This window comes from Triticum aestivum, chromosome 3D, assembly GCF_018294505.1.
Source record: "Triticum aestivum cultivar Chinese Spring chromosome 3D, IWGSC CS RefSeq v2.1, whole genome shotgun sequence".
Classification (NCBI taxonomy): Eukaryota; Viridiplantae; Streptophyta; class Magnoliopsida; order Poales; family Poaceae; genus Triticum; species Triticum aestivum.
The window spans coordinates 500,535,646-500,552,354 of NC_057802.1; positions in this window are offsets into that span (position 1 = coordinate 500,535,646).

Sequence of the window (16,709 nt, forward strand, 5' to 3'; positions counted from 1 at the left end):
CATGAATACAAAGCCCTGCAGGCTGAGAAAATAATCTTTCCTGACTCATCTCGCAAAATCATGCCTGCACCAGCTTCATCACATGAAACAAAAGCACCATCAGTGTTCAGTTTTGTCCACCCCTGGTTCGGTTTTGACCAGTTAGGCGACTTGGGCATTTGGATAACCGGCTGTACCCCGGAGTCCATGGTAATGTACGCTTTACCTTTTCCTGGGCCAGCCGGTTATCCAAATGCCCAAGTTTCATCACATGTTTGATGGCTAAAAGTGAGTCCACATAGCTCTGTAGGAATCTGACAGACACTTCCATTGGCGGAGCCGGTTTGTGATGCACCAACTCGTTGCGTACGTACCAGCTTCTCCAGAATACCAGAAGTAATATACATCTCTCCAGCACACTTCTTGATGCAAGTATCTGCAATAGCCACTCCTTCCCACAGTTAACTATCGATTGTAGATGAGGGAGTCTCCAGATTTTTGCCATTTCCATATATAATGCCCTCCCGAATTGGCATCTTAAAAACGGATGGAAATTGTCCTCCGTCTCTAGACCACATACTGGGCATATGCTAGTAGTTTCCAGTCCAATCTTATGTTTATTTTTCCACGTCGGTAGCCCATCAGTCGCGACTCTCCATGCAAAGTTTGAAACTGTTGGCGGTACACCACAGTTCCAAATGAACTTCCAGCAGCTCCTAGCTCCCGACGGCGACGAGCTAGATGATGTTGCATTAGACCTATGTGCCTCGTCGAACGCCATATGATAGGCACTCTTTACGGAGAAAACACCCAATTTGTCAGGCCCCCAAGCAATGACATCGTCACCTCGCCTCGGGGAGGCTCTGATCTTCAAGATCTCCACCACGTCCGCATGAACGAAATATTGATTAAGAGTTTGAATCTTCCAGGAACCATTATTATTCAGAAGATCCGAGACATATCGAATGCGACAGACGCCCTGCCTAGAGATTGGTTTCTACGAGAAAGGGCGTGGGATCCAACTATCCCGCCACACCCGGATGCTTCTCCCATTGCCCACTCTCCAGATCAAGCCTTTCTTCAATAACTCCAAGCCGTGACTAATAGCCTGCCACGAGGAAGAAGCGTTTCCAGTGAACACCGTATCTTCGAGCTTGCCATCAGGGTAGTATTTGGATTTGAGCAAACGTGCACACAGGCTATCCGATCTTGTTAACAACCTCCAAGCCTGGCGAGCTAGAAGAGCTTGGTTAAATAGACGAAAATCCCGGAAGCCAACACCACCCCTTTCTTTCGGTTGCATAAGATGATCCCATCCCTTCCAATGTACCTTCCTCTTCCCCTTCTCCGAGCCCCAATAAAAATTCCTCACCATTCTAGTGAGGTCGTCGCACACTGAGAACGGTAGTTTGAAAACTCCCATTATGTATGTGGGCAATGCTTGCGCGACTGACTTTATAAGCACCACTCTTCCCGGTTGAGCTAGATATCCATCCCCCCACTGAACTAACCTTTTGGTGAGGCCCGTTTGAAGGTTTTGAAACTTTCCTTTAGACATGCGTCCCTCGGGTGTGGGAAGACCCAAGTACTTCTCCTCAAAGAACAAGCTTGTAACTTGGAGGGCGTCCCTAACCTGCTCCTGAACCGAGGCCGGACACGCTTCACCAAAGAATATAGAACACTTGTCATAGTTTAGGCTCTGACCTATAGCCGAACTATACATATCCAGAGATGCTTTAACCTGCTCAGCTTGGTCCCTCGAGGCCTTGAAAAACAGCATAGTGTCATCTGCAAAAAGCAAATGGGAGATGCCCGGAGCTCTCCTACAAATTTTGACTGGTACAATATCGCTGGATTGCACCCTACTTTTCAGAATAGCTGAAAGTCCATCTGCCACAAATATAATAAGAATGGAGAGAGTGGGTCTCCTTGCCGCAGCCCCCGCGACGGTGCAAATGAATCCAGGAGAGTTCCATTTAATTTTACTGAGTACCTCACCGATGTGACACACGCCATTATCCAGTCAATCCATCGCTGAGAGAACCCTAACCTTTGCATCACTTGCTTCAAGAAAGCCCAATCAACCCGATCATAAGCTTTTGACAAATCCAGCTTATAAGCACAAAAACTCCTTGTAGGATCTTTCTCTTGTTTGATATAGTGTAAACACTCGAAAGCAACCAAAGCGTTATCCAAAATCATCCTGCCTAGGATAAAAGCACTTTGCTTCACAGAGATTATATCATCCAATAAAGGGCGTAACCAGTTAACTAAACACTTGGAAATTACCTTATATGTCACATTACAAAGACCGATGGGTCTGTAGTCAGACATTCTTGAGGGGTTGGCGATTTTTGGAATAAGCACACTCGATGTTGCATTAACTCCCTCTGGCATAATTCCAGTGCTGAAGAAATCCCTGACCGCTGCCATCACGCCCTCCTTCACCGTACTCCAGTTAGGTTGAAAGAACCGTGCGGGAAATCCATCTGGGCCTGGTGCCTACAAAGGCCCGATCTGAAACATTGCATCGGAGATCTCCTTATCCGTGAAAGGAGCACACGGCCTTACGTTGTCAGCCGGCGACACCACTCGTTCAAAAAGACCCACTACCTCGGTGGCATCCAAAGTAGTATCGGCTGCAAAGATATTGTGAAAGTACTCATTTGCAATCCTACTCATAGCTGCAAACTCTATATGTACGCTTCCAATACTGTCCGTCAGTTCTCGGATCTTATTCTTTCTCGTCATCCAAACTGCTTTGCTATGAAAATACTTTGTATTTCAATCACCTTCCTTGAGCCAAGAAATCCTCGATCTCTGCATCCACATCATCTCTTCTTGATATAATAGTTCATTCATTTTATCCATTACCCCTCTTATTTCTTCCCTGTCCGCGTTCATATGCATAAGCTCTTCCAGCTGAGTTCTTGACTTCGCAAGTTCTCTCGTCACATTGCCAAACTTCTTGCTCCAAGACCCTAGAGCAGTCATAGTTTTAGACAGGGCATCTCTTAGTTGTGAGAGATTATGTATCTCGCCTACTGCACCCCATGCATCTTCCACCACCTTTGGCATCGTCGAGTCCCTCTCCCAAAATACCTCATACCTTCTACTCCTCCCCCTCGTAGGACCCGGATCCGGCTCTCCCTTAAAAAAACCACGACATGATCTGAGCATGGAGATGGAATATGCTCAACTGCAGCAAACGCAAACAAATTGCGCCAATCATTCGTAGCCACCGGTCGATCAAGTCTCACCTTTACATTGGCCGACCTGCCCCGTCTGTTATCATATGTGAAAGGCAGGCCGGTGAACCCAAGATCCACCAGCTCACACATCTCCAACATGTCCGGAAATGCAACCATCTGCGCTTCCGCCCGAGGCGTGATCGAGAAGTGTTCAAAATCCCACATAGCTTCATTAAAATCCCCAATTACCAGCCATGGCAAATTATTGACAACTTTCAGGTTCTGTAACTTAGTCCACATTAAGTGCCTATTCTCCACCCGCGGCTCCCCGTACACAAAAGTGGCTCTCCATTGCGCCTCTCCTTCTCGGACTTTGATAACTATATCAATGAATCTGTCATTTTTGTCCAAAATCTCTACCACGCAATCTTCCCTCCAATATAGCGCCAAACCACCACTAAGTCCATTGCTGTCCACACCACAAAAACCCTTAAGACCCAATTTGGCCCGGATCCTCTTCATCTTCTCCTCCTTTTGTCTAGTTTCACACAGAAAAACAAGCATGGGGGAACGCGACTTACACAATGTCGCTAACTCACGAACTGTCCGGGTGTTCCCCCCTCCCCGACAGTTCCAACTTAAGCAATTCATTGGGCCCGACGGTCCTCCTCCCTGGAGGCCGCCTGCGTGGAAGTGTCCATATCAACTCCTTCACTCTCATCCACCACTCCATCTCCCTGCCTCCTCCTCTTCACAATTGGGTTCTTGCCTGGTGTGGCGTTAGGATCTGGCGGGATCCCTACACCAGCAGTCTCTCCATACCCCAGTCGAAGGACCGCATCAGCTGCCTTGCCGGCCAAGTTTGGCACAGCCTAGCCACGCACATTGACCAAACCATCATCACGAACAATTCTTTTTCTAGATGTACGTTCCTCCACAGCCCTCATCATCTTGTATTGCATAATATCCATCCCCACCGTCAGCTCCACTCCTCCCTCTCTCTGAACATCAACATCGCCCCTCTCCTCCGCAGCATACGCTCTGCCTCCTCTACATCCACTACCTCTACCTCCCCTCCTTCCTCCACGACCCCCACCAACAGGGCCACCGCCCCCTCTACCTCCATCGCCCCCTCCTCCTCTACCTCCTCTTGTACCCGTGCCCACCGGCTCGCTGACCCAATGCAACCAGTCCCCCCATTCACATAACGCACTGTCATGTACTCCATCACCACACTCCTCCACAACATGTCCCATACGACCACAAAAGTAGCAGAAATCTGGAAGTTTTTCATAGTACAACGGATACCTCTTCCTCTCCTTCAAGGTAATATGGACAAACCTTACCAATGGCAAGGTGACATTAACAAACACCCGAACCCTGAAGTAGTTTGACGGACTAATCTTTCCTTCATTCACAGTCACTGTAAACGGAGGTTCTCCTACCTTCTTTGCCACCTTCTCGGCCAACTCCTTCTTCCTTGTCAATCCGTCAGGCAAACCTTTTATCCTAGCCCACAATAGATACATGTTCAAAGCATATTATTCCATGTTTGAGAAGCCATCATATTCTACCAACACCACCGGATCCCTCCTGAATTGCCATGGTCCCCCTTCCATCACCCGCTTCCAATCTCCCAAACAATGGTATTGAGCCAAGAACAAGTTGGGGCCTTTGATGTTAAAAGTCACCCCCTGCGCACATGCCCACGCGTTCCTCATGGAGTTCAATGTTGGGGAACGTAGCAGAAATTGAAAATTTTCTACGTATCACCAAGATCAATCTATGGAGTCATCTAGCAACGAGAGAGAGGGGAGTGCATCTACATACCCTTGTAGATCGCGCGCGGAAGCGTTCAAGAGAACGGGGTTGATGGAGTCGTACTCGTCGTGATCCAAATCACCGATGATCCTAGCGCCGAACGGACGGCACCTCCGCGTTCAACACACGTACGGAGCGGGGACGTCTCCTCCTTCTTGATCCAGCAAGGGGGGAGGAGAAGTTGATGGAGATCCAGCAGCACGACGGCGTGGTGGTGGAAGTAGCGGGATCCCGGCAGGGCTTCGCCAAGCGCAAGCGGGGAGGAAGAGGTGTCACGGGAGGGAGGGAGGCGCCAGGGCTTGGGGTGCTGCTCCCATGCGCCTCCCCACTATATATAGGGGTGGAGGGGGCTGGTTTCTTGCCCTCCAAGTTCATTGGGGCGTTGGCAAAGGTGGGGGAAAGAAATCCCATCATTTCCCTTCCCCACCGATTGTTATCCCCCTTTTTTAGGGATCTTGATCTTATCCCTTCGGGATATGATCTTATTCCTTCTAAGGTGGGATCTTGGTGCGCCTTGACCAGGGGTGTGGGGCCTTGCCCCCACTACCCACGTTCATGTGGGTCCCCCCATGCAGGTGGGCCCCACTTCGGAACCTTCTAGAACCTTCCCGGTACAATACCGAAAAATCCCAAACATTTTCCGGTGGCCAAAATAGGACTTCCCATATATAAATCTTTACCTCCGGACCATTCTGGAACTCCTCGTGACGTCCGGGATCTCATCCGGGACTCCGAACAACTTTCGGTTAACCGCATACTAATATCTCTACAACTCTAGCGTCACCGAACCTTAAGTGTGTAGACCCTACGGGTTCGGGAGACATGCAGACATGACCGAGACGACTCTCCGGTCAATAACCAACAGCGGGATCTGGATACCCATGTTGGCTCCTACATGTTCCACGATGATCTCATCGGATGAACCACGATGTCGAGGATTCAATCAATCCCGTATACAATTCCCTTTGTCAATCGGTACGTTACTTGCCCGAGATTCGATCGTCGGTATCCCAATACCTTGTTCAATCTCGTTACCGGCAAGTCACTTTACTCGTACCGTAACGCATGATCCCGTGGCTAACTCCTTAGTCACACTGAGCTCATTATGATGATGCATTACCGAGTGGGCCCAGAGATACCTCTCCGTCATACGGAGTGACAAATCCCAGTCTCGGTTCGTGCCAACCCAACAGACACTTTCGGAGATACCTGTAGTGCACCTTTATAGCCACTCAGTTACGTTGTGACGTTTGGTACACCCAAAGCATTCCTACGGTATCCGTGAGTTGCACAATCTCATGGTCTAAGGAAATGATACTTGACATTAGAAAAGCTCTAGCAAACGAACTACACGATCTTGTGCTATGCTTAGGATTGGGTCTTGTCCATCACATCATTCTCCTAATGATGTGATCCCGTTATCAATGACATCCAATGTCCATGGTCAGGAAACCATAACCATCTATTGATCAACGAGCTAGTCTAGAGGCTTACTAGGGACATGTTGTGGTCTATGTATTCACACATGTATTACGGTTTCCAGTTAATAAAATTATAGCATGAACAACAGACAATTATCATGAACAAGGAAATACAATAATAACCATTTTATTATTGCCTCTAGGGCATATTTCCAACAGTCTCCCACTTGCACTAGAGTCAATAATCTAGTTCACATCACCATGTGATTAACACTCAAAGTTCACATCGCCATGTGACTAATACCCAAGAGTTTACTAGAGTCAATAATCTAGTTCACATCACCATGTGATTAACACTCAATGAGTTCTAGGGTTTGATCATGTTATGCTTACGAGAGAGGTTTTAGTCAACGGGTCTGCAACATTCAGATCCGTGTGTGCTTTACAAATGTCTATGTCATCTTGTAGATGCAGCTCCCACGCACTACTTGGAGCTATTCCAAATAACTGCTCTACTATACGAATCCGGTTCACTACTCAGAGTCATCCGGATTAGTGTCAAAGTTTGCATCGACGTAACCCTTTACGACGAACCCCCTTTCCACCTCCATAATCGAGAAAATTCCTTAGTCCACTAGATACTAAGGATAAGTTCGACCGCTGTCATGTGATCCCTTCCTGGATCACTATTGTACCCCTTGACTAACTCATGGCAAGGCACACTTCAGGTGCGGTACACAACATAGCATATTGTAGAGCCTACGTCTAAAGCATAGGGGACGACCTTCATCCTTTCTCTTTCTTCTGCCGTGGTCAGGTCTTGAGTCTTACTCAATACTCACACCTTGTAACACAGCCAAGAAATCCTTCTTTGCTGATCTATTTTGAACTCCTTCAAAATCTTGTCACGGTATGTATTCATTTGAAAGTACTATTAAGCGTTTTTTATCTATCCTTATAGATCTTGATGCTCAATGTTCAAGTAGCTTAATCCAGGTTTTCCATTAAAAACACTTTTCAAATAACCCTGGATGCTCTCCAGAAATTCTACATCATTTCTGATCAACAATATGTTAACAACATATACTCATCAAAAATTCTATAGTGCTCCCACTCACTTCTTTGGAAATACAAGTTTCTCATGAACTTTATATAAACCCAAAATCTTTGATCATCTCATCAAAGCGTTCATTCCAACTCCGAGATGCTTACTCCAATCCTTAGAAGGATTGCTGGAGCTTTGCATACTTGTTAGCATCTTTCAGGATTGACAAAACCTTCTGGTTGTATCACATACAACCTTTCCTCAAGAAAATCGTCGAGGAAACAATGTTTTGACATCCTATCTGCAAGATTTCATAAATAATGCAGTAACTGCTAATATAATTCTAACAGACTCTTAGCATCTCTACGAGTGAGAAAGTCTCATCGCAGTCAACTCCTTGAACTTGCCAGAAAACATCTTAACGACAAGTTGAGCTTTCTTAATGGTGACACTTACCATCATTGTCTGTCTTCCCTTTAAAATCCATCTGTACCCAACAGCCTTACGACCATCAAGTAGTTCTTTCAAAGTCTATACTTTGTTTTCATACATGGATCCTCTCGGATTTTATGGCCTCGAGCCATTCGTCGGAATCCGGGCCCACCATCGCTTCTCCATAGCTCGTAGGTTCATTGTTGTCCAGCAACATGACTTCCAAGACAGGATTACGTACCACTCTGAAGTAGTACGCATCCTTGTCGTCCTATGAGGTTTGGTAGTGACTTGAACTGAAGTTTCATGATCACTATCATAAGCTTCCACTTCAATTGGTGTAGGTGCCACAGGAACAACTTCCTGTGCCCTGCTACACATTAGTTGAAGTGACGGTTCAATGACCTCATCAATCTCCACCATCCTCCCACTCAATTCTTTCGAGAGAAACTTTTCCTCGAGAAAGGACCCGTTTCTAGAAACAATCACTTTTGCTTCCAGATCTGAAATAGGAGGTATACCCAACTGTTTTGGGTATTCTATGAAGATGCATTTATCCGCTTTGGGTTCGAGCTTATCAGCCTGAAACTTTTTCACATAAGCGTCGCAGCCCCAAACTTTTAAGAAACGACAGCTTAGGTTTCTCTAAACCATAGTTCATACGGTGTCGTCTCAACGGAATTGCGTGGTGCCCTATTTAAAGTGAATGCGGTTGTCTCTAATGCCTAACCCATAAACGATAGTTGTAATTCGATAAGAGACATCATGGTATGCACCATATCCAATAGGGTGCAGTTATGATGTTCGGACACACCATCACAATATGGTGTTCCAGGCGGTATTAGTCGTGAAACAATTTCTACAATTTCTTAATTGTGTGCCAAACTCGTAACTCAAATATTCATCTCTATGATCATATCATAGACATGTTATCCTCTTGTCACGACGATCTTCAACTTCACTCTGAAATTACTTGAACCTTTCAATAATTCAGACTTGTGTTTCATCAAGTAAATATTCTCAGCATCTACTCAAATCATCTGTGAAGTAAGAACATAACAATATCCACTGCGTGCGTCAGCACTCATTCGACTGCACACATCAAATGTATTACTTCCAACAAGTTGCTCTCTTGTTCCATCTTACTGAAAACGAGGCCTTTCAGTCATCTTGCCCATGTGGTATGATTTGCATGTCTCAAGTGATTCAAAATCAAGTGAGTCCAAATGATCCATCTGTATGGACTTTCTTCATGCATATATACTAATAGACATGGTTCGCATGTCTCAATCTTTTCAAAAACGAGTGAGTCCAAAGATCCATCAACATGGAGCTTCTTCATGCGTTTTATACCAATATGACTCAAGTGGCAGTGCCACAAGTATGTGGTACTATCATTACTATCTTATATCTTTTGGCATGAACATGTGTATCACTATGATCGAGATTCAATAAACCATTCATTTTAGGTGCAAGACCATTGAAGGTATTATTCAAATAGACAGAGTAACCATTATTCTCCTTCAATGAATAACCGTATTGCGATAAACATAATCCAATCATTTCTATGCTCAACGCAAACACCAAATAATAATTATTCAGGTTTAACCCCAATCTCGATGGTAGAGGGAGCATGCGATGCTTGATCACATCAACCTTGGAAACACTTCCAACACATATCGTCATCTCACCTTTAGCTAGTCTGCGTTTATTCCGCAGCTTGTATTTCGAGTTACTAACACTTAGCAACCGAACCGGTATCTAATACCCTGGTGCTACTAGGAGTACTAGTAAAGTACACATTAATATAATGTATATCCAATATACTTCTGTCGACCTTGCCAGCCTTCTCATCTACGAAGTATCTAGGGTAGTTCTGCTTCAGTGACCGTTCCCCTCATTTCAGAAGCACTTAGTCTCGGGTTTGGGTTCAACCTTGGGTTTCTTCACTAGAGCAGCAACTGATTTGCCGTTTCATGAAGTATCCCTTCTTGCCCTTGCCCTTCTAGAAACTAGTGGTTTTACTAACCATCAACAATTGATGCTCCTTCTTGATTTCTACTTTTGCGGTGTCAAACATCGCGAGTTGCTCAAGGATCATCATGTCTATCCCTGATATGTTATAGTTCATCACGAAGCTCTAATAGCTTGGTGGCAGTGACTATGGAGAACCATCACTATCTCATCTGGAAGATTAACTCCCACTCGATTCAAGTGATTGTAGTACTCAGACAATCTGAGCACATGCTCAACGATTGAGCTTTTCTCCCTTAGTTTGCAGGCTTAAGAAACTTGTCAGAGGTCTCATACCTCTTGACGTGGGCATTAGTCTAAAATCCCAATTTCAGTCTTTGGAACATCTCATATGTTCTGCGACGTTTCAAAACCGTCTTTGGTGCCACAATTTTAAACCGTTAGCATCACACACTGAACTATCACGTAGTCATCAAAACGTGTATGTCAGATGTTTCGTAACATCAACAGACGACGCTCGAGGTTCAGCACACCGAGCGGTGCATTAAGGACATAAGCCTTCTGTGCAGCAATGAGGACAATCCTCAGTTTACGGACCCAGTCCGCATAATTGCTACTATCAACTTTCAACTAAATTTTCTCTAGGAACATATCTTAGTAGAACTAAAGCGTAAGCTACGACATTATTTGCAAAGACCTTTTGACTATGTTCATGATAATTAAGTTCATCTGATTATTTAATGAACTCCCACTTAGATAGACATCCCTCTAGTCATCTAAGTGATACATGATCCGAATCGACTAGGCCGTGTCCGATCATCACGTGAGACGGACTAGTCATCATCGGTGAACATCTCCATGTTGATCGTATCTACTATACGACTCATGTTCGACCTTTCGGTCTCTTGTGTTCCGAGGCCATGTCTGTACATGCTAGGCTCGTCAAGTCAACCTAAGTGTTTTTCTTGTGTTCCGAGGCCATGTCTGTACATGCTAGGCTCGTCAACACCCGTTGTATGCGAACGTTAGAATCTATCACACCCGATCATCACGTGGTGCTTCCAAACAACGAACCTTCGCAACGGTGCACAGTTAGGGGGAACACATCTCTTGAAATTTTAGTGAGGGATCATCTTATTTATGCTACCGTCGTTCTAAGCAAATAAGATGTAAACATGACAAACATCACATGCAAATCATAAAGTGACATGATATGGCCAATATCATCTTGCGCCTTTTGATCTCCATCTTCGAGGCGCGGCATGATCACCTTCGTCACCGGCATGACACCATGATCTCCATCATCGTGTCTTCATGAAGTTGTCTCGCCAACTATTACTTCTACTACTATGGCTAACGGTTAGCAATAAAGTAAAGTAATTACATGGCGTTTTTCATTGACACGCAGGTCATACAATAAATTAAGACAACTCCTATGGCTCCTGCCGGTTGTCATACTCATCGACATGCAAGTCGTGATTCCTATTACAAGAACATGATCAATCTCATACATCACATATATCATTCATCACATCCTTTTGGCCATATCACATCACATAGCATACCCTGCAAAAACAAGTTAGACGTCCTATAATTGTTGTTGCATGTTTTACGTGGCTGCTATGGGTTTCTAGCAAGAACGTTTCTTACCTACGCAAAAGCCACAACGGTGATATGTCAATTGCTATTTACCCTTCATAAGGACCCTTTTCATCGAATCCGATCCGACTAAAGTGGGAGAGACATACACCCGCTAGCCACCTTATGTATCAAGTGCATGTCAGTCGGTGGAACCTGTCTCACGTAAGAGTACGTCTAAGGTCGGTCCGGGCCGCTTCATCCCACAATGCCGCCAAATCAAGATAAGACTAGTAACGGTAAGCAAATTGAACAAATCGTCGCCCACAACTACTTTGTGTTCTACTCGTGCATAGAATCTACGCATAAACCTGGCTCTGATACCACTGTTGGGGAACGTAGCAGAAATTGAAAATTTTCTACGTATCACCAAGATCAATCTATGGAGTCATCTAGCAACGAGAGAGAGGGGAGTGCATCTACATACCCTTGTAGATCGCGCGCGGAAGCGTTCAAGAGAACGGGGTTGATGGAGTCGTACTCATCGTGATCCAAATCACCGATGATCCTAGCGCCGAACGGACGGCACCTCCGCGTTCAACACACGTACGGAGCGGGGACGTCTCCTCCTTCTTGATCCAGCAAGGGGGGAGGAGAAGTTGATGGAGATCCAGCAACACGACGGCGTGGTGGTGGAAGTAGCGGGATCCCGGCAGGGCTTCGCCAAGCGCAAGCGGGGAGGAAGAGGTGTCACGGGAGGGAGGGAGGCGCCAGGGCTTGGGGTGCTGCTCCCATGCGCCTCCCCACTATATATAGGGGTGGAGGGGGCTGGTTTCTTGCCCTCCAAGTTCATTGGGGCGTTGGCAAAGGTGGGGGAAAGAAATCCCATCATTTCCCTTCCCCACCGATTGTTATCCCCCTTTTTTAGGGATCTTGATCTTATCCCTTCGGGATATGATCTTATTCCTTCTAAGGTGGGATCTTGGTGCGCCTTGACCAGGGGTGTGGGGCCTTGCCCCCACTACCCACGTTCATGTGGGTCCCCCCATGCAGGTGGGCCCCACTTCGGAACCTTCTAGAACCTTCCCGGTACAATACCGAAAAATCCCAAACATTTTCCGGTGGCCAAAATAGGACTTCCCATATATAAATCTTTACCTCCGGACCATTCTGGAACTCCTCGTGACGTCCGGGATCTCATCCGGGACTCCGAACAACTTTCGGTTAACCGCATACTAATATCTCTACAACTCTAGCGTCACCGAACCTTAAGTGTGTAGACCCTACGGGTTCGGGAGACATGCAGACATGACCGAGACGACTCTCCGGTCAATAACCAACAGCGGGATCTGGATACCCATGTTGGCTCCTACATGTTCCACGATGATCTCATCGGATGAACCACGATGTCGAGGATTCAATCAATCCCGTATACAATTCCCTTTGTCAATCGGTACGTTACTTGCCCGAGATTCGATCGTCGGTATCCCAATACCTTGTTCAATCTCGTTACCGGCAAGTCACTTTACTCGTACCGTAACGCATGATCCCGTGGCTAACTCCTTAGTCACATTGAGCTCGTTATGATGATGCATTACCGAGTGGGCCCAGAGATACCTCTCCGTCATACGGAGTGACAAATCCCAGTCTCGATTCGTGCCAACCCAACAGACACTTTCGGAGATACCTGTAGTGCACCTTTATAGCCACTCAGTTACGTTGTGACGTTTGGTACACCCAAAGCATTCCTACGGTATCCGGGAGTTGCACAATCTCATGGTCTAAGGAAATGATACTTGACATTAGAAAAGCTCTAGCAAACGAACTACACGATCTTGTGCTATGCTTAGGATTGGGTCTTGTCCATCACATCATTCTCCTAATGATGTGATCCCGTTATCAATGACATCCAATGTCCATGGTCAGGAAACCATAACCATCTATTGATCAACGAGCTAGCAACTAGAGGCTTACTAGGGACATGTTGTGGTCTATGTATTCACACATGTATTACGGTTTCCAGTTAATAAAATTATAGCATGAACAACAGACAATTATCATGAACAAGGAAATACAATAATAACCATTTTATTATTGCCTCTAGGGCATATTTCCAACATTCAACAGGGAGGCATGACTAAACGGCCGTAGGGTATGAACCCTAAAGAGCGCTAGCCAGCGTACGTCCTTGATCAGCTCTTCAAACTCCCCGGACAAATCCAGATCTTCCTCCTCCTCTCCTTGCAGCTTGAGATTCTCAAATACGTCCTCCAGATCATGGTTTGGACCATACTGGTCCGAATCAGCTTCCTCCTCTTCCTTCTGATCATCCCCAGCCTCCCCCCGATCTTCCTCCGGTCATCATCGCCACCACCGCCGCGCTCCCTGGGGCAAGCCCGGCTCCCGCAGATGGATCATCAACGCTATACTCCCTTGCTTTCGGTTCCTCCGCACCGCCGCGCACCCCCTGACTGCTCATGTCGTCCATGCAAATCGCCGGAGGCCACTTCTTCCTCCCCCAAGATGGACTCCGCACGAGAACCAGCTCTTGATCGATGTGATTTACGTGGGATTTGGTGTACTTCGGCGGCGCCGCCGAAGAAGGGTTGGACCCTAGGGAAACCGTAGGGAAAAAAACCTATATCAGATTTAGAGAGATTTTTTTTACACTAGGGGGAAAAAACCTATATCATAATACTCCCTCTGTAACTTACTGGAGTATAAAATGTTTTTTTACACTATGAGTAGGTTTAGAGAGACCTTTAATAAATTTTTAAAGGCACAAAGCAATCGTGCTTTATCAGATTTATTTTTCTTCTAAAGTTTGATCTGTTTGAATTCCTCCTACACGTGGGACCCATTGTCAACAGGTTGTCCTCAATTTTCTTATATTCTCTCGCACCCCCCCTCCAACCCAAAAATCTCATTTTCTTCTCGTCAACCTCATATAAGAAAACACTCCTGGTGTGCCTTAAGTTGGGGTTTTCCAACCTCATGTTCCTAACACATATTCACATTATTGATTCAATATCTCCATCTGCAGAGCTAAGAAAATGGTCATCGACTAATACCCGGGCTAGTCTAATATTCATGTGTTCTCGCATATCCTAAGCAGGGGCTACTTTAGCATTCCATTCAAGCATAGTCACTACTACTTTAAAATGAATAGTGTTTCTTTTCTATCAGGCAGAACTCTTCGCCAACCGGTTTCCCCTCCCACCATATCCCTACATTGATGTTTTCATCCAGCAATTTTTTTGTCATCAGATCATATTTTACCGCACATTCCTAGTACACCGCTTGATCATTATTTTGTGTGTGCGTGCGGGGTTGAGCCATTGGTCGCTGCCATGATGCTCTCCGGGATGTTGAGTGGATTGAGTAGGACGCAAAACCTGAGGTCGGCGACCCTGCAAGGGAGCTTAACTAAGAGTAACTCGAACGAATTTCCTAAATTCTAAGCCTCCATAATATTGCTCTGTAGTATCAAAATATAAGAATTTGAAGTGCAAAAACGTCTTATATTTTGATACGGAGAAAGCAGGTTTATTTAGAAAGACCTTTAATAATTTTTTGAAGGCACAAAGCAAGCTTGCTTTATCATATTTATTTTTCCAATGTTAAATATGTCTAAACTCTTCTTACACATGGGACCCATTGTCAACGGGTTGTCCTTATATTTCTATCTTCCTCGCCTGGGCCACCTGCTACCGCTCTGGTCCCAACAGTCAAAGGTTATGCTCATTGACACTTTGACCGCATATACCGCCTCTCTTTGTCGTCGTGGGTTCGTGGACTTGGGGTCAAGTAGCCAACTCTTACTGGTTGTCAGAATGAACAACCATTTTCAAAAGTAGGCACTGTAAGTGACCCTTCTTCAATAATTTGAGCAAGATAAATATTATATTAATTAGTTTTCCTAAGAAACACGGTGATACGCTAATATTGAAACATTCAAGACACTATGTGTCTCGTTTGCCTATTCGAGGAAGGTAGTACGCATGGTGGCCATTATGTGTCAAGTTGACATGTCATTTGCCCATTCGAGAAATGTAGTATATATGGTGGGTCACACGGCAACCAAACTCCATTTTGCTGGGATCTTTGTTACCCAATTCATGTGATGAATGAAAACATGTTAGGTTTTACACCATTCCCTCACATTTTACAATGGTGTGCCTCATTCCTCTACATTAACAACATAGTTTATACCCACTGTGCTCGTGTTTATAGAGCCAAAACAAACATCTTTTATACACTTTGAAATTCCTATGAAAATTCTCTAGTCGAGGAGGAAGCCTAAATATTGTAACAAACTTTTCGTCTCTGTTGGGTGAGTACGTGACAACTAGTGTAACACATAATTTTCTGACATATCATTTCTTGACACAAAATCCCTCGACATAGTGACGCAACCTCGAGTAGGACCAACTCTACATAAACACAAGGCGCATCCACCCCCTTCGGCTGTGCCCCCCTCCTCCAACCCGTGGTGTGATGGTTCCTCTTCTTGCCCCTGCGCTGAGTTTTTGATCGACGGGTCGACATTTTGTGTGATGATTGTGCTTGGTTCTGGTTTAACCGTGGTGTTCTTTGCTCTCTTGTTTATGCTTGTACATGCACTCTTGAGAAATGGATGTATGTGTGATTCACAATGACTTTGTATATTCTTGGATATTGCTTTGGTTTAGTTTGTGTTAATGGTGCTTTTTCTGGTTATTGTCTTCTTGAATGGAGAGGGTCGCACACGTACATCTATTCTTTTACTGATTTGGTGTGCACACACATAGATGGGAAAAGAGCCAATCTGTAGATATAGCGTTCAATATTTGCTACACTTGATGACTCCATTGCTTGGTTCCTTTGTTGCTGCGCTTGTCGCCCCGAGGTGTTTGATTTCTAGTGTTTCTATTTCAGTGATTTGGTGAACAGCATGCTCAACAAATCATACCATTTGTGTTGGTGTATATGTTAGGGATAGAAAACACATGTAGGATTACTTTGTACCATGGAGCATGGTTTGCATCTTTTTTTCTTGACAAGCCCCATCTGTTGCGGTGCTTTGTTTTCTTGCTTAACCGAGAGATGTGATAGATCATGGCATTCGGAACATGCATGCTTCCATGTATTTTTTGTTGCACATGGCGTGGAAACTGATGAGCATAGTACAAAAATTCTCTAATGCAACATATATTTATGATCTCAAAGCATTTGAGCAATCTACAATGCTAGCAATTCGGTTCAGTTTAAATCATGGAGTCTTAGTGG